The sequence below is a fragment of the Stegodyphus dumicola genome, chromosome 11 (genome assembly GCF_044657685.1).
Source record: "Stegodyphus dumicola isolate Sdum_Otavi_A_Nest chromosome 11, ASM4465768v1".
Classification (NCBI taxonomy): Eukaryota; Metazoa; Arthropoda; class Arachnida; order Araneae; family Eresidae; genus Stegodyphus; species Stegodyphus dumicola.
Genome location: NC_140778.1, coordinates 112,555,815 through 112,578,826, shown reverse-complemented (window position 1 = coordinate 112,578,826; position 23,012 = coordinate 112,555,815). Strand labels below are relative to the sequence as shown.

At 30.7% G+C, this 23,012-nt stretch overlaps 1 long non-coding RNA gene across 1 annotated transcript; it reads right to left on the bottom strand.

Annotated features, from left to right (window-relative positions):
- Positions 1 to 15,530: 15,530 nt before the first annotated feature.
- LOC146994253 (uncharacterized) lies at positions 15,531 to 21,042 on the bottom strand. Its single transcript, XR_015043856.1, has 3 exons — positions 20,980 to 21,042; positions 18,352 to 18,441; positions 15,531 to 15,671 (listed from the first exon to the last, which is right to left on the bottom strand). It is a non-coding gene; the product is annotated as an uncharacterized LOC146994253 (long non-coding RNA).
- Between the last annotated feature and the right edge of the window lie 1,970 nt (positions 21,043 to 23,012).

The following is a 23,012-nucleotide window of genomic DNA, read 5'->3' as shown; positions in this document are numbered from 1 at the left end:
AGTGTAAAACTATATCATAAAACTCATTTTTTCCCTACTAACTACAATTTTATATATTCAAGAAGTACATCTAAGACATGATCATTTTCTATGTTCTAGCAAATCGATTCAATTGCGAACATACTATTAAGACTTGCGATTTTAGAAGACTTGCATGTATTAACGATGTCAACGTTTCTTCGTTTTTATAAGATTCACATCAAATCATGTCGCATTCGAATTTGGTGTAAGAGATCACTTTTTCTTTTAAACACTTGTAAACAATGGATGCAATTTATAAGAAGAGAAGTATCATGCTGTTTCAAAACATCATCATCAGCATATTTCTGTTTCTTTTGACACCGGCAACATTTAAAAAAAAAGTTTCCTGAGATATTCTTCAAATTCTGTTTTACTTGAAAAATTGTCCGAACATTCAATACGATGTAAAGATTCATATTGTTTTAAATTCTTATGCTCACTAAATATTTTTTATCATGATTTACTCTTAAAAGTAACTTTATTAGTTTTCATATCCTTTTTACATGAAAAGAACTTGTGATTATTCACTACAAAATTCTAAGACGAGAAGCTTCGCGACTTTTCAAACTATAAACTTAAATTTCTTAGGACATACACTACATCTGATGTTTCTTTCATGAGATTTCAAATATCTCTTCAGATTACTCGTATTTAAGAAACTTCGCAAATATATCACATAAGTTCAGCGAATAATCGCTTCATAAACTCTTAAATTTTCAACACGAGTGAATCACTTGAAGCATATACTGCACTGTAAACATACAATACTTAAAAAAATTGTTATAAAAAATAAAAATACATTCATTTCACCAAGAAGCTTTTCTATTTAAATACATTTATTTATTTCCAAAGAACATGTTTCTGTATTATACATAAAATATACTTAGAATTTTCTTTCATTAGTTAATATCAAATTAACAACAATATTCATTTACTGATATTTGATATACATGTTTGCTTTAAAATTAAAACTAAAATTTCAATATATTTCTATTAAAAAAAACATAAGGAAAAAAAAATACTCATAACATCAACCAAAGACAGAAATTTAAATAGAATAGCTGTACTTATATTAGTGCATTTTTATAATCCTCATAACATTTCGATTCAAAAAACCTATTACAAAATAAATGAAACATTTTTTTCTGCCTTAAAGAATCTCTTATATTTTTAAAATTAATACATAAAAATATATCTTCACCAATATATTTAATTCTATCCTCAACACTTATTATAATGCAATCATGTCTTGTTTGTGAAGGATGATTTACAATGCAACCTTCGCATTTATATAGCTTTTTTATCACTGAATTTAATTCAGTTTTGATAGAGTTTATGAGTTCTTTAAAAAGTTCATCATCATCACTTACCATATCCGAACAATTGTTTTTACATTTGATTTGCAACGGTAAAATAATTTCAAAAATACTTTTATATAAAGTATTAGATACATCAGGAATAATTTCTTTCAGTTTTTTTAAAATATCACAGTTTACTTTTAGGTATGTAGGTTTTAGTTTAAAAGAATTTTCATCTTGTTTAAAAACTTGTTGAAAAATACACTCACCTTCTTTGTTGAAAACTACCAACTCATTATTGCAAATGATGCTGGCACTCGTATAGACAAGATTAAATTCATATATTTTTGAGGAAAATTCTTGCCATGTTGCAGGAGTTATAACAACACCGCGTGTAGTAGGGTATAATATTTTATTTTGTTCCACACATTCACGTAGATGAATGTTCATTCTGTTTTCAAACTGATTTATGGACACAAAATATCCCCAACCAAGAGTCCACTGTGCAATCAACTTCGAACTTTCTTTTTCCTGTTCTCGATTATTCGGCATGAAGATATTTTCAGGAACAGACTTCATATAGTGGGCAAACCAGTCATCCTCTGGAAGTTCATCCTCATTATCTTCCAAGCGTCGTTTTTTAATTTTCGAAATTTTTATGTTTTGGAATGTGATACTAATTCTAGGATCTTTAACGTCAGGTTGAGAGGGTATTCCGTGCATCCAAAATTGATTCGTTGGGGGTTTCATTACAAGGAGAGTTCCATGAGTTAAGTCCACGCTTCGAGATGTGAAATTTCGCCTGGTAAATACCATTTGACGTTTTGCACCTAAACTGATGATAGGTATATCACTTTCAGGTTCGAGACAAGTTTTATTGTCTTTATGCGTTGAAATTTTCGTCACTCCGTCAGGATAATAGTTCAATAAAGCAAAATTATATTTTTTGCCAGTTATCGTTTCAACATAATCTTTTACATTTAGAAGAGTTTGAGTCCATGGTTCTACACAAATGCTCGTTCCAGAGAATTCGTAACTAAGTCCTTCATCACCAAAACCGAGTACTTTTCTTCGTGGAACATACTGAGTCCCATTAATTTCAAAACTAATATTTTTAAAATCATAATTTGATAGTTCATCTAGCAAAATATCAGCTTCATTTCGTGAATAAAATTCTTCGTATAATTCCACATTTAACTCTGTATCACATATATTCCTCATATTCGCTTTTGAATCTAACGACAATTCTGAATGATATAGAAATACGTAGGATTCTTAAATAGCAAAAATTATCTAAAACACACATTAACGAAATGATTTCATCAACACTTATCGTAATACATCCTTGTCATGTCTTGTTTGTGAAGCTAGTCTTTCCGGCGTCATATGTGTAAAAATAATCATGATAGGATAGTGGGAAAGAGTTATAGTGTCCTAATGTTGTTATTCTGAACCTCGATATTACATATATGCATAAGGAGAATCTTAAAAGCATCATCCACTTATCATGATAGAGTAATGGAAAATTTCTAAAACTCTGATAATCATACGCGAAAGAATGTATTATCTTAAGGTTATTGTTGCTATTCCAAATTTGACAGTACATACAGAAGTGAAGGAAGATCCTTGATAAGCGCTGTAGACTTCACGTTATCATGATAACGTGCAGCGCTATGCGATTTTGAGATTCTTCATATAAAATCAACAGGCCAAAATTTTTTTTTTATCAAAGTGAAGAATTTAAGTAAGAAATTGTATAGAAAACGATCGTATGAAATTTAGGTTTACAGTATTTTGCCTGTAATTTATAATAAGCTTGAAATTGCCGTAGTAATAGTTTACCTTAATGGTTCACTAATTATACTGGAATCACGGATTTATAGCCAATAATTGAAACAATGCTTAATCTTTCGAATGTTTTAAAATATCGAATAACTAGATATCAATTACGTTCAGATAGCTTTGAACTTTGTTCTGAACGTGAAACAAAAATTTTGTAGCTACACATAAATTTCATGCCATCTAGTGATTAAAGGATAATATAATAGTTAACAATAATAACAATGCTGTAACAATTTATTGTAATATTTAGAATCACATGTTATTTATTTGGAAAGAAAGAAGGCCTTTTGCCACACATTATAAAATGCATAAAATTTATTCTTCCATTAAATTTGTGCTGCAGGAAGTCATGTTCTAAATTAGTAAAATGTATTGCCAACTAAAACTTTTAACATGCAACAAATAAAACACTTGATAGTAAGGAACTTAAGTGAATTTTCCGAAATAAAAGATAATTTCATACAGCGGATACATAACATCTTGGCCGAGAATTTTATATGTCCTATTATTTGTAATAGTTAACACTTTTTGTTTTTCTCTCGATAAAATGTAGGTATTAATGGGTTTCGAAAAAAATGTGTGCCTTCATCCAACATTTGTATATTATACTTACAAATTTAAATCCAAATACAAAATCTAGTGCAGAAATTCTTCCAAGGCTAAAAAATTTGATAAGACGCGCAGGAATTCCTAAAATTACATGAATAACCTCGCAAAAAGTAGGCATAATCATTTCTGCTAGATTATTAAATGCTTATTAGATTACTTAGAATAAAAAATGTTTTATACTTACCACGGGTGAAGAGATTCTGCTACTCCCTGAAGGATTCTGCTAGGAAATTAAACACGTTTGGGCAGCAAAACACACAAAACTCCAACACGGCTGAGAGCAAATGCTTTTTTGCATTGAGGGATTGGATATTTCATGAAGGTTGCATTTCCTCCGATTTCTGAGGAAGTCAGAGAAAATGATTGCATTAGCGGAAACCAATACTATCCAACAAAGGCATTGTTACTTGACCTTGTCACAAAGGAGACAGATGTTTGCTAAATGTCAAAGAGTAGAACGGGCTTAGAATCCCGAAGACCCTACCCCAAGTCGAAAACATTTTTTCAATAGGTTGCGAAACAATAACTTTTATAAGGCGCATAAGTGAAGCCCCACACCCGATAAGAATTTTGCCCCTAGGAAATTGTCAAACTGGCGACGAAAAAAAAAAAAAAGGAAACGCAGCTTTCAGAAATTAGTTTCCACGAGGCAAACAGCTTTTTACGAGAATCGAAATATCCTTTTATTGAATAAGAATCTAAAATATTATTGCTGTTAATAAGAACGTAAACATTATTGATGATTATAAACGTTAATGAATATGCCAATTCTGATGAAAAATTGAGCTTTTGGCCCTAGCTATGGAATGTTCCATAATAGGTAAATCCACATAAATGGGAGGTTGAGTGGGTAGAAAAGAAGAAAGTGATCCATTGTTATGGTGTTTCATATTATTCTTGCCAAAGCTGGAAAGGAGGCTGAGATGTGACCTTCGGGAACTTAGATTTCCTGGTCAGCTGCAAATTCATATGATATGAGGTCACGAAAGGCATCTGAACCCTTTTCCTAACATTACGTCATTCGGAGTGGGGACACTGAGGAAAGCAAGGTTTAGCACAATTTCGATTTCAGCAAAATAAATCCTGGATTAAAATATGATTCTTCCAAGTTTCATCTTGTTATCGATTTCTTAAAATTACATTTTATGAATAATTCATTAAATATTTTACATAGAATAGCACATTTTGCATAGTGTAACAAACTCACAAGTCTGAAAGTTTGCCGCTTGAGTATTCTTAAACTGTATTTCTCGTTCTTGTCGCGATCCAAATTGTGCAATATTAAAATATTGAGATTCTTAATTTATACTTTCGTAAAATTGTAAAGTTATTGTTGACCTTTCTTATTCTTTCCCAGATTATCATGTTTACATAAAATCACTAAATACTAATTCAGAATTCTGCTTTCAGTACTGATCGCCCACTTTTTCTGAATTTTGGACTGTAAATGGTTTCCCAGCCCTATTCCAATTAAAATAATTTTCAATGAAAATATCCACTATAAAACAAATACTCATTGCGTAAATTGTTGAGCTTTACTGTCTAAATATCCTTAATAAATTTTCTGAACAAAGTTTCAGCATCATATGCTGATCTCTTTCCATATTAATAATTATATAACAGCAGTAACATTTCTAATTGATCCAAAACAATATTCGTACAAGGAGTGCACTTATTCATTTCTTCAAAGAGAAAACAGATCATCGTGAACTATACTAGAAAAATCTATTAAGTATACACAGTGTGTCTCAGATACGAAGCTTTAGCTGTATTATGAACAAATTCTGCTTTTTAAGTATATAAATGTATAAACAATTAAAATTTATAATAAGACATACACAGTTTTTTAGTTTTGCTTCAAATAATCTTCTAGACAATCGCTCAAAGCCAAAATACAGATAATTAAATCGAGATTAAACTTAAAACTCTTCTACAACTTCTCTTTTAAAAAATCTGAAGCAAATTTTAAAAAATTCCGTTTTAAATTTTACAAATGAAATTTGTGAAATTTTAGATCTTTAAAAAATAAGAAAACTTTATCATTTGGAAATCTATACACAGTTATACCAGTTTTGGAAATTACAATAATTTACTTTTTTTTTTTAAATTTATTCTTGCGACTTACAACTTGAGACTTAGTTAATCCAAATTCAAAATACTGCTTGTGTTAATTAATGGTTATTTAATGAGAATGATTACAAATAAGGTGAAATTCTTGATGTTTCCTGAACATTTTATAATATAATTAACATTGAACAGTTTTATATGCAGAATCTGAAGTACTGTTCAGTTACTGAGAATTATTCTTGGTGGCAAGTATTGTATGATTATTTCCACCATACGTAAATTTTATTCTCATTGTGCATAAATTTGTATCTGCAATTCGATTCAACATTTAATTTAAAAACTGAAAGGAGTATCTAAAGTATGGTCATCAGAATGCAACAGAATATTATAAATGTAGTTTCATGATAGTAATTTATTTTAAAAACCAAAATCTGTTTTTCATATTTCGTATTATTTTATAATAGCACCAATCAAAAATGTTTTGAAATGCTTTTAGAAATTTAACGCTTTTGGAATAAGATAGCTCAAATATTTTTTATACATTTTAGTGTAGATTATACCTATTTCCAAAATTAATTAAAATCTTTATTCATCTACTTTTTAAAATTTTTATGTTTTGAATGCGCACTCATCGTTCAGTGGATAATACTTTTAATGGATGGACAACAAGAGGTCATCCGAAACTCTAAAACGAACGACGTAAAAATTTTAAACTATGCCATTATACGAATGATTGATATTTTATCGTAAATTATTATTCAGTGATTTAAGAAAATAATAATTTTAATATGATTAAATTTGATTGAAACTGAACTAAAGATTTACATCTTCTGTATTACACACTTTTAGACAACAGATAGGAAATACAAAATATCAGAATTTTTCTTTAATGTGAAAGCTTAGAAAATCCTTCAAAAGGAAAAAAAAGGGGGAACAAAACGTTACAATTATTGCAACCTAATTTAGATGAAGGGACAACTTCTCCAGCAGCGCGGGAAATTTTATTACCCTCAGTCACAATGAACAGACAGAATGGTTGTCCCTGCCTTTTCTTATGTTCCCCCCCCGCCCCCACCGCATTCAAGCAGTTTTGACTTGGCAGTGTATCCAAAAGGAAAGATACAGACGATATATATCTTTGATTTTCGGAATCGTGAGAAAGTATCTGTCATTTCATTTGAAGATTTTTTTCAAGCTTTCATTCCTGTTTCAAGTTAGAATTACGTTTCAAGAATAAAACTACAGATTGTTGCAACAATTTTTAGAAACAAAACAAAAAACTAAAAACAAAACAAACAAAAAAAGGACAGTAAAGATTTTTTAACACTGTATGATAAGTGAAACTCTTACGTTATTCCCTAAATTCTCTCAAAGGTTAATCTAACGAATAATGCTTAACAATTTAAAGAATAATGTCTAAGTCTTTTCACTAATATTCTTTTTAGTTCAAAAGGGGCTTTGTCCTTGGAGGCTATTGTTTTCGTTTTGCGATTTTGCGTTGGTTTACTATAAATGTCCGTTTCAATTTTCAAACTGTTGCCACCCAATGTTAGAGTCCTGCATTATATTTGAAAAAATTAAATGATGAAAAATCTGCATAAATGTATGTATATTTCTCGCATTGTGATAAAACATTGTTACATACAGCCATCGAATTTTGAACGACGTAATCCTACTGCGTATATGGGTATGCGGAAGCCCAAATTTGAAATTTGGAATTTGTTTCGTGATCGATTTGATATTTTGGAAAACTTTAACGAATTTTTGAGTAGCAAACTAAACGATTTAAAGGCGAGCGTTGTACAATGTTGTTAAGCAATGTTGTACAGAAAAAACCTTTTTATCTCCAGCACGCGGAACTGTGTATCGGAAATTCTGAAGATATGCTCAATTTAAAACTACTTTGCGATATTGCTCTTGAACTGAATTTTATTGTTTAAGTGCAAAGAACGTGATATTTAATAAATAAAGGTAACACACAAAATGTTAAAAAAGTCCCTTTGGACGTAATTTAAAATCTGAAACTTTTCAGATTTTTCTTTTATTCTGCAAATGTAAATAACTTGGATAAATAAAAAAAAATCATTTTGTGTAGTTTCATTTTAGCCCAAAGGGCATTAGCCCAGAAAGGATATTAATTTCGTTTTGGCATTTTGCGTCCATTCACTTTCTGTGTTGATTCATTTTTCTGGAAGCCCTAATTTGGAGTTTGGTTTACTATTTATTTCATATTTTGTCAGACATTAAAGAATTTTTGATTAACAAACTCACCAGTTTCAAAGCGAGAAATGACAACATTGTAAGGGATTTAAAAAAAAAGGAAAAAAGAAAATTACCTTCAGCGCACGAGACTCTGAATCGGAAATTCTAAAGATCTGTTTATTTTTAAATTATTTTGTGATATTGCTGTTGAATTGAATTTTATGGTTAAGTGCCGAAGAGCATGATATTTAATAAAGGTAACGCACAAAACATTAAAAAAAACGCCCCTTATTGCATAATTTATTATTTTAATAATATATATTATTAATAAGTATTTAATAATATATATTATTAAATAATTATTTATAAGTATTTAATAATACTTATAAATAATTATTTAATAATATATAAGTATTTAATAATATTATTAAATAATTATTAATAATATATATAATATTTTATAATTTATTATTTAAATATTATTTTATTATTATTATTATTACTGTTTTATCAGTAATGTTCACAATTTTGAAATTCTAAGTTCCATAACCGACAACATAATTCAATCTTATGATATTTGTTATTCTTCTACAAAATCGCTTATCCTATGCGCTTTTTAATTGCAATTCCACACCTGCGTCGTTAGATATCATTTTCAAGTCCCTAATGAAGGAAGTGCTTTTAATCTTATATAAATCCGTGAATTCCATTATATAATCAACGCATTCATCTTTGATGTATTCCTAGAGAATATATGCATTGATTGCAGATAACTGAAGTGAGTTCTAATTTGTTCATTGTTTTCATGTATATATGATATGATAAATTATGCTTCTTTTTCCTAGTACATTGATCTCAGTAAACAGTAGATCGTTTATTTTCATAAAAGGAAAAAAAAATTCTTTAAAATAACTATATTTTCAAACGAGGAAAACTCAAAATTGATTGCAATCAAAAGACATAATATTTCAGTAGTTTGTTTTCCTTTACTTCGAGAATAAGAGTTTCTGCAGAGCAACTTTCTTCAATGCCTTGCTTAGAATAGAATAGAATAGAATAGCAGAGTTTGGACACTATGATAGTTAGTTTAATTAATAAGGTATTTTCCCCCTCCTTTACGTAATCCATCGCGGTGTAATTAGAAGCATACTCGACGCGTATTCGAGAGCTCCAGGGTTCGAACCCTGGCAAAGGGCAATGTACATTTTTCACGTCTGCACTATCAAAAGCCGTAATGACTCAAAGTCCATAGAAGAACAGGTTAGCTCACTTGAGTACCAATGATTATGCTATATAAATTTAATAATATTTGTGACATAAAAAAATTAATTTTACAGTCACGTTCAAATTTACATTAAACTTAAATCAATGCAAAGGTCTATAAGAGCCAATATAGAGCGAGAACTCATTTTCGTTTGTTTACGCAAGTGAGGTAACTTACGATTCTTCTTAACTAAGAGACTAAAACTATCTGCCTATGAACAAGGATGCTTTCGTGAAGACTTCTGAAGGCAAAATATCTCCTATTCACGCTACAGAAAAGGAAACCATTAAAACTCCCATGCAGTCCACCCGTTCACTAGGATTTCAACCTAGGTCAAACTACCAGTTCAGCGACATTACCGTTAGGTCGATACTATGAAATTGAAGAATTCTTAAATACGAAAAATTTACTCCATTTTTCTACTTCTTCACAATCAAATTGAAATATTTTCCTCTTTTGATCTTGTTTTTGTTATAAATACGTATTTTTAATTAAAGATTTGTCCATAACATGTTGAAATGAATGATAATTTGAAATTAATTGTTTCTCTTTAATGGATAGCCAATAGATTGCAATTGTCTTGATCTAATTTAATCCTATCAAAAATTCTGTTCTAGTAACGCTTACAAAAGGCACTAGTAGTATATTTTTTTAGGTCTTGAATAACTTCTGAAACATCCATAAACAGTATTATTGGGTTTGATTGCTTTTTTAATTAACTATAATGAAAGAACATAAACTTTCCCGAGTTTGCAGCGCACCTGATATAGCATACGAGGGCTATTACCCTAAGGCAAAGGACACATACGAGGAGGATTTTTCAAGGGCAACTAGCTCGTGTTCGCATTGCTCATGGAGAAAAAAAAAAATACAAAAACGGATTGGATTGGATTATTTAATTATGGCAAAGCACACGAGGGCTATCTGCCTAAGGGGAGGGATGCCTTCGTGGAGGACTTTCTAAGGGAAACTGGCTCGTATACACGTTACACATGGGGAAAACCACGAAAACACCCATGCAGCCAGCCCGTTCGCGGGATTCGAACCTTGGACCGAACTACCAGTGTTCAGCGTCTTTACCGCTCGGCCGCTGGTGGAAAAAAAAAAAAAGGCTAAGTAGCCACCTTATTCTCTGGGATTTTAACGCCGGCTTAACACAATTACAGTACTCTTATTTACTCTGCCAGTGGTTGGCCTTTTACTAAGGCTGAGAATTTTAATAATATTAGTATTTAGTATTGCAAAACATTTACAAATGAAACTGATGCTTTCAAGGAAAAGTTTAATTGAATTACGTATTCAATCCATTAATACCGAGAAGAAGATAAAACTGAAAGCATATTGATCAAATATCAGGTCTGTCTTCTAAATTGGGTATTAAAAATCATTCAAGTGATTGTTATAGATTTGTGCATATTGTATGGATTTTTTAAAATGCGCAAACCGAAGAAAAGTGAGAAGCTCTTTTTTTTTCTCTTCTCATTCACTGCTTTATGACAGTGTTTAAGCAACACTTTTTACAATACACTGTAATAAAATATGTATAACATTTTTTTACGCATACGTATTAAACGACTACGTTTTTATACTGTTTAGATAATCACTAGACGTCTGTGTTTATAAACAGATTTGATAAAGTTATATGGAAATGCACGGAAAAGCTATTTACCTGGAGGTAGACATCTTTATAGAGAGAATTTGTAGGAAAAATTGCTGGTATTCATGTCACAACTGCAGTTTTAATGAGAAGAAAAAATAAATAAAATCTGAAAACGTTTTCAGATTTTACATTACGCCCAATTTTAAGGTTTCGTGTGTTACTTTCATTTATTAAATATCATGTTCTTCGCACTTAAACCATAGAATTCAATTCAACAGCAATATCGCAAAATAATTTTAAAATGAGCGTATCATTAGAATTTCCGAAACACAGTCTCGAGCGTTGGAAATAATCCCCCCCCGTACAATATTGTCATTGCTCACTTTGAAATCGTTCAGTTTGTTTATCAAGAATTCCTTACAGTGTTCCAAAATATGAAATCGATAATAAAACAAATTCCAAATCAGAGCTTACAGATGACCATATTTGGTGGAAGATTACGTTATTCAAAATCTGATGTCTCTAAGTACCATTGTTTTATCACAATGCAAGAAACATACATACATTTATGAAGATTCTTCATTATTTAATTTCTTTAAATATAATACAGGGCTGTAATATTTGATGGCAACAGTTTGAAAAGTGAATCAACGCAGAAAGTGAATCGACGCAAAATGCCAAAACGAAATTAATAGCCCTTCTGGGCTAACGCCCTTTGGAATAATAAAATATTTTTATTCGGATTTAAATTGCTTATTATTTGTAAGATTGCTGTTATGAAAATTAGTCCATTTTCCCAAACATATACGAAACAATAAGCTATTTAAATATATGTTTATTATACTATAGATTACTGCTGGAGATAAATTCAGCTATCGCCTTTAAACTATGTAGTGAAAGATCCATAAGTAGCTGGTATTGGTATAATAATAACAATAATTTTAATAATAAATGAAGTTAAGGGAAAGTTGTATAGAAAAGAATGATAATATTTATTTTACTACTCGTTTGCTTTTATATTTAATAAAAATCACTTTGCTCATTACTGTGATTACTTAATAAAGTTCAGAACCTCTAACATATGATAGCATACGTCGAGGCGTTGCAACCATGGCCGGCGCTAGGCATTTTGTCGATCGGCGTAACTTTTGAAGGTTTTAAATTTTGCTTTTCGGTGCATTACTAAATTAAAAAACATTTTCAGCTTCTAAATGCCTCTGCCTTGTGTATTACCTAAATTCCAAAATTTTTGCTATCTCTAAATTTTGCTGCTCAGTGTTTTTCTAAATTCTAAAAATTTTCTCGCCTTTTAATTCTGCCGCTCCTGCTGTGACGTCAGTCCTGGACGCTTATTCTATGATCACTGGATCTGTCTACAACTTGAGCGAACAATATTGACTCAAAAGAACCGGTATGGACAGCCATCCCAACTTATCGGAGAAAGCCATTCTGTGGTCCTCAGTTGGTGGGCGGGTGGGTCCATTTAACTTTACTGGAAGGGGACAAGGCTTCAAGGAGCTTTAGACCAATCGCAGTACAGACCGAGTGACGAAATTTATAACGCGCGCTGGCTGAAGTTCTAGGAATATTCTCCTATTATTTCACTAACTCACACGCTGCATTTGTAGTTCGAAAAAATTGCACAAAACAGTATTATGACCAATACATGCTGAATATGCTGCTGTGTTATGTGAAAGAAAATCTCGTTTTTTAATGGGAAAGTTAACGCAGGAATTTAGAGCTAAAAAATAAAGAGTGATATGGGATACCACGAAAGCAATGGTAATAGATAAGAGTAAATGAATTAAGCTTACTTCAAATCCTTTTAGAAATAAACCATTTTAATTATTTAAATTTATAATATGATTAATTTGCATTACAATCTAATAGCAAACTAAGTTTTTTTTTTTCTTTCCATGTTTACATTAAAACTGTTTTCCCGCAATTTATTTTACAGTTACTATTTGAAAAATATTTCTTTAAATAAGAAATTAGAAAGAAAATATTTCTTTCTTAATATTTCTTCCCTTTTTTTATTTTCTTTTTCTATGAAAATTATTTCTTTCAGGAAAAGAAATAAAATTCATTCGCTATTACCCCACATAGCACAAAAACATCCTTGGGATATCCCAAGGATGTTGCTCGCGGGATATGCGCACATCCTCAGGACATCCCGGAATATCCCGCGAACCTCCTAAACACCTCCTCCCGAGTGCTTAATGTCACATCCCGGGATATCCTCAGGACATCCTAACCAAGTCCCATCGACAGCGTGCGGGATGTTATTAGGATATGAACTCCTACTTACTACATCCTCAGGACATCCCGGGATATCCCACTAACCTCCTAAGCACATCCCATTATATCCTAAAAACATCCTATCCATGTCCCATCGACAGCATATGGGATGTTATTAGGATTTAAAGTCCTACTTACTACATCCCGTAATATCCCAATTTCCTCCTAAACTCCTCCTCCTGAGCGCTTAATGTCACATCCCAGTATATCCTTAGGACATCCTATCTACGTCCCACCGACAGCGTATGGGATGTTATCAGGATTTGAAACACTAGTTACAATATCCCTTTAACCTCTTAAATACATACTCTCAACTGCTTAGTGTCACATCCCAGTATATATACAGAGGAAAATTCCAGTGAAAGTATGTGAATGTGTGATGATCTAAAACCTACTTTTTTTTACAAAGATAGTCTCAAATCGTTCTCTTATGGTTACTATGGAAAAATCAGAAATGTTGAAAATATTTATACAACTTATTTTGTTTTTAAATCTGAATTTGTGAATATATTAAAACTGAGCAAGGAAATTAAAATGAATTATTAATACAAAATATTAAAACTGAAAATTTTGCTTTTATTTTTAAGATATTAAAAATCTTGTGATCATTTTTAAACATCCAATAGCACCCAAATTGAATTATTCATAATTAAATTATTTTACAAAATCAGTTTCTAATTTCAGTTAATTTTTATTAAAAATTGAATAATAAAATTACTCATTTAATAATCTTTACATAAATGAATCATCTTTCTTTAAAACATGTAAGGAATTTATAGTGTTTTGATGACACTGTTGGGTGTGTATTTAATTATGGCAAAGTACACTAGGGCTATCTGCCTAAGAGGAGGGATGCCTTCGTGGAGGACTTTCTAAGGGAAACTGGCTCGTATACACGTTACACATGGGGAAAATCACGAAAACGCCCATGCAGCCAGCCCGTTCGCGGGATTCGAACCTCGGACCGAACTACCAGTGTTCAGCGACTGCTCGGCCGCTGGTGGGCATCTGACACTGTTGGGAAATTGTTAAAAGGAATAAATTGTATTTTTAAAACTAAATCAATTCATAGCCTCAGAATAAATAAATATGTTTTCGTAACATGAGAATGCTGCAGGCTTTTTTATATATTTAATATTTAGTTGTAAAAATTTGACATTATGTTAACAATTCTTTATATCATTCAAAAGGTAACTCAAGAAGCTCTTCTAAAATTCTATCTTTCTGCTCACACAATTAAAAAAAAAATCTGAAAGGCCTCAGATTTTAGCAGTCACTCAAAGAGGCTAAAAGTTTATGAATGCATAGATTATCAATACAGATGGGGCAGTGGAAATAGCAAAACATTTTATAAGATACTGACACCAGAAAGTTATATATCTTCTATATATTTGAAAAATGAAGAAATATATCATGTAATTATGTAGAAATATTAAAATGTTTTCAATTAGATATATCATGAATTAAATGCATTTTAAATCAATCAGATTAAAAATTAAAAAAAAGCATTGTTAAGAACTGTGTGTAATGCTTTTAAATAGCTTGGCTTGTTAGTCAATAATATATTAGATTTTAAAGGTAAATATTTAAATTTTGCCAAATGGCAAGACTTGAATGAAAAGCGAAACAAGTTTACGACTGACGATATGAAGTCACATTTCAAAACTAATAGCCCTTTTAGATTAAAAAAAAAAAAAAAAAAAAGTTCTGAAAATAATTTGCAATGGTTCATAGGTATTATTTTACGCAAAATTCAGTAAAATGAAATTTACCCGTTGAAATCAACACCAAATTAAACTTTGTAAATTCTAGCACATGTTAAAGGTTGTCTCATCCAGAATTTTATTACTAACCATTCATTTCAGAGCAAAATAAAACAGTAATTGCCATTTATATGACAATCAATATCAAAAATTTAAATCTGCATTTTACGCAACATAGAAAAACTTCAAAAGATCTACTGTTTACCATACTGTACTACTGTTTGAACTTTTTTATGTATACCAATTTTTTGAAATATCTGCAAATTTTTGTATCTTCAAGGAAGCTTATTCTTTCACCTTTAGTATATAAGTAATGGTAATTTACCAGATAAAATTACTTAATGGGGAATACAGAAAAATATCTAACCACTTACCTTTGTGACTTCATCTGCAAAGAGACTAAAAAAGTAGTTCAGCTAAATCTGCTATAATAAATATTTATAATAATGCTAAATTATGCAATATCTATTAATATGACAAATTTTTGTAAAGCTATTTATTTGGATGAAAAATAAACACATTCAGAAATTTATGGCACTATATTATGATTAACAGAGGAAAAACACTTTTCAAAATTCAAAATAGTTTTTATTAATCCAATTTATCACATTTTATTTGAATTCATGAAAAACAATCTTATATCCATGTATTCTTATGTATATAAGAACTCTTGATAATTGGATCTCTGTCATTGCCTTTCACAGCACCTAAAATAAAAAAAAACACACAATTACTATATGTGAATATAATTCATAATTAAATTTAAACAAATGACTATTAGAATGCAAATTAAAGGAAGCATTTAAAATATTTTAACATTTAGTACCTATAAACAGAGTAGCAATTATTTGATTTTTCGATTATAGTAAAATAAACATGGGGGATGCCTTTTAAAATTTTTTATGTCAGAAAATAAACTCAAACCACCAGCTGAACATATGAGCAGTTTTATCAATCAGCCACTGGTAGGTAACCTGGATACTGAATCAACATGTAAAGTCACCAAGATAAAGAGAGAAACAAAATTATGATAATCACATCTTACCTCTTCATAAAACTATTTTAAACTTAATGTATAGGCAAGTCCAAAAAGAGTGAGAATGAATTTATTTTGCAACACAAAGTAAAGTCTTGCAGGAGCAAAAAAAAACTTGTCTCATGAGATTGGCAAGTAAAAAATAATTAACTGCATCTGGTAACATTTATCTGACAACACATAAGTAATTGTTAGCTACGTGCAGAAAATAAAATCTGATCAGGGGCGTAGCTAGAGGGGGGCAAGGGGGGGCATCTGTCCCCGGGTGCAGAATCCAAGGGGCGCCAAACTGATGTTAGAACATTTTAGAATAAATGTTTTCCATCTTGGCAAGCAGTAGGGGGCGCGAAATCTTCAGTTGTCCCTGAGCGCTGAAAACCCTAGCTATGACTCTGAATCTGATCATGTTAATGCAACTTTAAACTTTTGAATTTAACCGCAGAAATTTACCAAAGAAGTACTTGTAACAGTAGTAAATGAAGATGTGGCTAATCTTTACTGTATGGTACACCTTGGTTTCTGTCTGAAAAAAAATCGCAAAGTGGTATTGGTTGTTTGTGAAATGTGGAAGCCCATTGCGTCAAATAAGTTTTTCGGTAACCCTAATGTTGATAATGTTGGCGAAAGTAGCCTTTGGGAAAAAAAAAAAAAAAAAAAAAACTTTTTTTGTCTCTGTGTGTTAATTTTTGTTAGAAGATTTGTTGTTTAATGTTTTTATGTTAGGAAATATGTATTTTTGGTAACTTATTCCTCTCTGTTTGTGTATTTTTGGTTGTCTGTGTGTTAAGACAGTGGCGAATTTTTTCTGGTAACTATGATATTTTTAACTTTCTGATTTTCTTAAAGTGAAAATAGATCAATGTGTACATGGACAAAGTTAAGGCAGTGCACGATGCCCAGTTTGTGCAGTTCTCTGTTTTAATAGGTCGATGTGTACATGAACACAGAGTTTGTGTATGTGTTTGACTTCTTATTTTGGTTTTGTGTAGCAGCTACCTTGAAATTGGTGCCGATCCTCTCAGGTGACGATCTTGATATAAAAAAAAAGAAACGATTCGCCAAGGGTTACAGTAGAGTAAATTTTTACCAAAGATGTTCTACCATAATCACCATTTCAGTGGTTTAAACACTAGTGGAGCAGTATGCAGAGATGAAGATTTGAGTTTTGTTTACACAGCATGATGGTTTAGGCACTCCAGCCATTACAGTGAACAAAATTATAATAAACATAGCCACAATAATTGTCTATAAATATTGATGTATAACACTGCATTAACTAATATATTTCTTATGCTAGTATATACAGAATCCTTAATCGAAGGGAAAATCATTGTGCATGCAAGGACTGTGCATGCATTTTCCTTTAACTGAAACATGGATTTGACCATACAAATCTCAGTCTTACGGGACATGCCACACTATGCAGATAGACAGTAAAAAGTGCTTGTGTTGTTTTTATTTGTTAGAGGTATGAAATAAATATACTTCTAGATTTTAATTTTTTCTTTTCTTGTTTTACATTTGGATTACCTATCAAAAAGTAAGGAATTTTGATATTATTACAATATCGGAGTTAAAATAACAATTATTGGACATGTTAAAGTAATGAAAATTTTAAATTAGGTTAAAAAGTGACCCTTAATGTGGCATATTTTTGAATTAAACTCTATCGACATTAAAAACAACAAAACGTCCCTCTTTATTAAGGACTTTAATTAACTAATTTTAAATACCGAGCTATGAATGAATTTTTTCCCTTGCACGTTATAATAACTGAAACAAAATTACTCTGATACAGTCAAAATTCCTAAATGCAAGTACATAAAATTTACTTTAGTAATTTAAAGAGATGAGACACACTGAACACATGAATAAATTTCTATCAAAGAATAATTTATTAAATTTGGCCCGTTCCATAGTAAACTTTAACCATTAGATTACATTATTACACCATGTTATCAGTTTGAAAAGCAAGTCATATGCCAGATCTTGGATGTAAAAGAAATGCACAAAATAATATACAGATTATTGAAAAATGATGTATACCAATGTTTATAGATATGATTAAATGTAACAGAAAATTTACTGTCACAACCACATTTTTAAGTGAAATGTATTATTTTAACATTTTACAATATTTAAGGTATGGCATTAAATGCAACATTATGTGCCTGAATATAAGTTAGTAAATTAAAAAATAATAATAATAATAATCAAAGAATGAATGTCATGAAAAATTTCAAAAACAAGCAGAATTTAATTTAGAAGACTTTTAGACACTTATGATAAATAAATTTGAGAATTCTTCACCCAAAATTAAATTATAATTAACTAAAACCAGTTTGACTGACCTTCTACAAAATCCTTCAGCTGCAATTTTTTCTAGCTTGAAAACCAAATTCTTCTCCACATGGTAATAACATCTTAACCAGTTGAAATTCCTGCAGAAAGTTTGATAACACAGTAATAGAATTAATAGAATAGAAAAATTAACACAAAAATATAGAACATCATTTAAACTTAACATTATTACAAATTTTGGTGCTTTCTGACTATCTGCAAAGCTGTGAAAATTGGCAAAATGGTTAGTTTATGGTTCATATCTACTGCTCTGTTCACAAGTAGTAATTCAAATAAGCACTTTATAAGAAACAAGAAATTTTAGGATGCACACACACAAAAATATATACATTGGGTCAATATTCACATATTTTTCATCCAATGGAATACTATTCAGAAATAAAGATTAAATATAAAGCATGTAAATACATGTGTGTGGTATGCATATTCATAGTTTGCTATTATCGTGTGCATACTCTTGCTGTTTTAGCATAAGTTGAAGCTGTGAGGGCAGATGATAAGAAAGTATCAGAATTTTTCATGTATAAGAAAAGATTGCCCTGACAATAGTATCTCAATTGTTTAGCATTGACATTTACATAGCGCATTAGAAATATATAGTAATATATGTATAATAAAAAGATAATTGCATATTATTAATTCATTTTTTTAAATGCCAAACTTTAACAATTCTTTCACATATAATTAAACAGAATTCTTTCACATGAACATCTAAAATCCATTCTTAACTAAAGAATAAATAATAAAACCATGTAAATTTCTTATCAAGCCCATCATTTCCGAAATGTCTACTTCTGAAAGTTCTCAGCATTTCACAATATATTATTAAATTACTAAACTAAGCATCAATGATCGTCATGTTCGCTAATGTGGCAATATCTTTCACACTTCTTTGTTACCACAAGTAACAAGTAGGCTTCAATAAATCTTTAACTGTTACATGCTACTTTTGTCTAAAATTTGTACAAATAATAAAATTAAATGAGCTCTTTATAATATGCTCAAAGAAATAATTTTGTATGAAAATTTGTATGTTATATATTGGCCTGATTAATGATTCAGGAAATAATTTGGGTTTTCAAAGTGCTTCCAATAATTCAAATTTCAGCTTGTATCAAAATAAAATCTATAACACAAAGATAAGAAAATTTCCTTATGAACAATGCATTTTAACATTATTCAATCACTGGCAATCACACAGTACTGATTGCTTCAATAAACATTACTGTAACTGTGTTATTTAAAAGACTGTAATGTTTTAATTATTTCCTTAATTAAAACATTACAGTCTTTTCCTCCTTCTAACACCAAAAGAAAACCCAGATAAAAAATATAAAAATATCAGTAAAAATAAATTATATTATTGAACAATTAATTACACTTATGCATATATTATTTTATTATAAATTATTTCAAAATCAAAGAAGAGAAGGGGGAGAAACTTTAATATTGACATTTCTAAAATGATATAAACAATCATTTAGTACAGTTTATTTCAGGCAAAAAGAATTCACTTTTCTGGATAGCATTTATATTTCCATCTCACTTTCAATGAAACATTAAGAGAAATGCATATAATTTAAACACCAGTTTATTTTATTTATCAGACAGATTATGTCAACTCGAAAAAAACCTATCAGTAAAATTCGGTAGTAATAATTCTGAATGTTAGGCAACTTGCAAGATTCAACAAAAATTATCAATACTTTTATTATAATGACAATACTACAGTAACATGAACATAAAATTAAACTGCATATAACTATAAAATAAACCAGCATATAATAATGGTGCATTGGTTTCTAAAACAATGGGCTCGATGAAAAAATACATGTATTATGGTAGCTATTCATATTCTTCAGCTTTCCTAATATTCTCATGTTCACTTTACATAACTAAAGTATCTAAAATACAATAAAAATGCAAACAATATTTATGAGAAAATGTTAAAAGCAATCATAAGCATTTGATTGAATGACCATATTTTGTCTTCCTGCAAGTCGAATCATAAAATGATATGCAGTTTGAAAAATGCTTAATCCTTTTATAAAATATTCAAAAAAGATTAAAAAAAGGTACTGTTCTGTTATCAGGACCGGGTTCAGAATTGTATTTATGTATGCTTGTATATTTGTATGTTTGTATGTCTACATATACACATCTATGCACATACTTACGAACACAGGTTCATACATTTCCGATTCTGGTCCCAATAACAGAACAGTACCCCCAAAAAAAGTTGAATTACAAACTAGATTAAGATAATGTTTCAACCATACATATTTTGGACAAAACAATGCAAACTCTTATTTTTATACAATTGTTCAAACTATTTAACATAAATTTATTGCTGCAATAAAATACTAAGCAATCTGATCACATATATTATTTTGGAACTGAATGCATAAACTAGACTAAAAAAAATTCAGTCATAAACATTTGGATAGCAGGGCAAATTAGATATTTGAAAAGACAGCCAGCCATTGAGATACACGTAATTCACGTTAGAATGGTAACAATTCATAAAGCTGTGAAACATTTAACTGTCAAAATGACATAAATAAAATAAATTCGAAAAGCAAAAAAAGTAAACATACAAGTATTGCAACTGAACTTACCTTTCATGCAACAAAAAATATCCATACAAGTTAACCTCATGGCGCAGCCATTTTGGATTTCGTTTCAAATCAGACAGATGTTTACGGATTTGCGGAAGAATACGAGGAACTAGTAGTTTGCCGGATACAATGTGCAATGACGCGAAAGAATATAGTTCTGTAGAACTTCCTACATTATTCCGTAATAAACAGTACTATTTCCTAATTTTTTCTTTATCTAATTAATTAATTAATAGGGAAATAGTTAAATAATGCCGAATTCATTTTTAATGAAATGTAAAATTTTGCATGTATGGGACGACCACCTTCCATCCAATATTTCTGAGAATATAAACAAATTTTGGAATCTGAGAGTATCAGTAAATAATTATATAGAATATCGCCTCTCAAACGACCACTTCTGAAAGTGACCAATAGTTCTGAGATTATAAATAAATATTGATATTAAGCATTATTTCTATAAGACGACCATCTCTATATAAGACCAAAGTTTCTAGAATCTTGGATAGCCATCAGAGATGTATCTTTACTGCGAAATTATCGCACGACTGTTATTCAATATCAATAACAGATCACGCGATTGAAAAACATTTTCTGTCCTGTAATTAGAGGAAAAAAATTTTCTTTATGAGGTATTTCTCCCGCTTTCCTAGCGTGCCTTCGTGGTGTAACAGTTCTGCACGCTGGGCCGGTATTTCACAGGTCCGTGGTTCGATTCACGGCGAAGGCGGTTGCTAATTTTTCATCTCTACGGCTTCCCAAAAAAATCCTAATATCTCTACAGTGGCGCCCGAACTAAAAAGGTGTTGGATGAGGTATATCCACACCCAGGATTAAGTGATTGGATTCCCTTAAAAAAAAGTCGGCCTTTAAAAAGAGAAGTAATATAAGGTATTTCTCCTGCTTTCCTAGCGTGTCTTCGGCCCACCAGCGGCCGAGCGGTAAAGTCGCTGATCCCTGGTAGTGTGATCCGAGGTTCGAATCCCGCGAACGGGCTGGCTGCATGGGTGTTTTCGTGGTTTTCCCCAAGTGTAACGTGTATACGAGCCAGTTTCCCTTAGAAAGTCCTCCACGAAGACATCCCTCCCCTTAGGCAGATAGCCCTAGTGTGCTTTGCCATAATTAAATACACCACCACCACACCTAGCGTGTCTTCGTGGTGTAGTGGTTCTGCATACTGGGCCGGTATTCCAGAGGTCCGTTCTTCGATTCCCGGCGAAGGCAGTTGCTAATTTTTCATGTTTCCTGCTTCCAAAAAATACCTAATGTCTTTATACCCAAATTTTAAAAAAAATTCGTTTCCGTAATTAAATATATCTATATCTAATTTTACCTATATTTGTAGTAGGGTTTGTAATCTGTAATTATACATGTAATTTATACATTTTTTATAAAAAAAATATATGTTATTTAGAATTTTGCAAATATTCTAGAAAATGCTAATCCATTGAAAAAAATCTTTTCCATGACTAAATAAATTTTTAAAAACGTCAGAAAAAATGGTAGTTAAAATTAATAACAAAATAACAAGAATAAATCATCAATCATATCAATATTTTTAATGTACAGCATTTAGAAACAACTTAGTAAAATACATATAAAAAATAAAATAATGTGCAAGTTTCAGATGTGCAATGTCAAAAAATTAAAACTGGTAAATTTGAGAACAAATATCCTCAAAATGTTTGACAACGAAAGTCCTCCGGACAATGCAGAATGAATGTCCTCAGGATGTGAAATTGGTGAACTCCTCAGGACATCTGAGAATCAACATCTTCAGGACATCCTGTCATATCCCGGGACATAGCGACTTAAATAAGACATCCTCAGGATGTTAAATTACGATCTCCTCAGGACATCTGAGAATCAACATCCTTAGGACATCCTATGTATGTCCCGGGATATTGCGACTTAAATAGGACATCGTGAGGATGTTTTGTGCTATGGGGGACAGTATGGCCGATTGCTGCTGCATTCAGTTATCAGACACGCATCAAAATGCTTTATTTTAAATAATTTATTCTATAATTAAC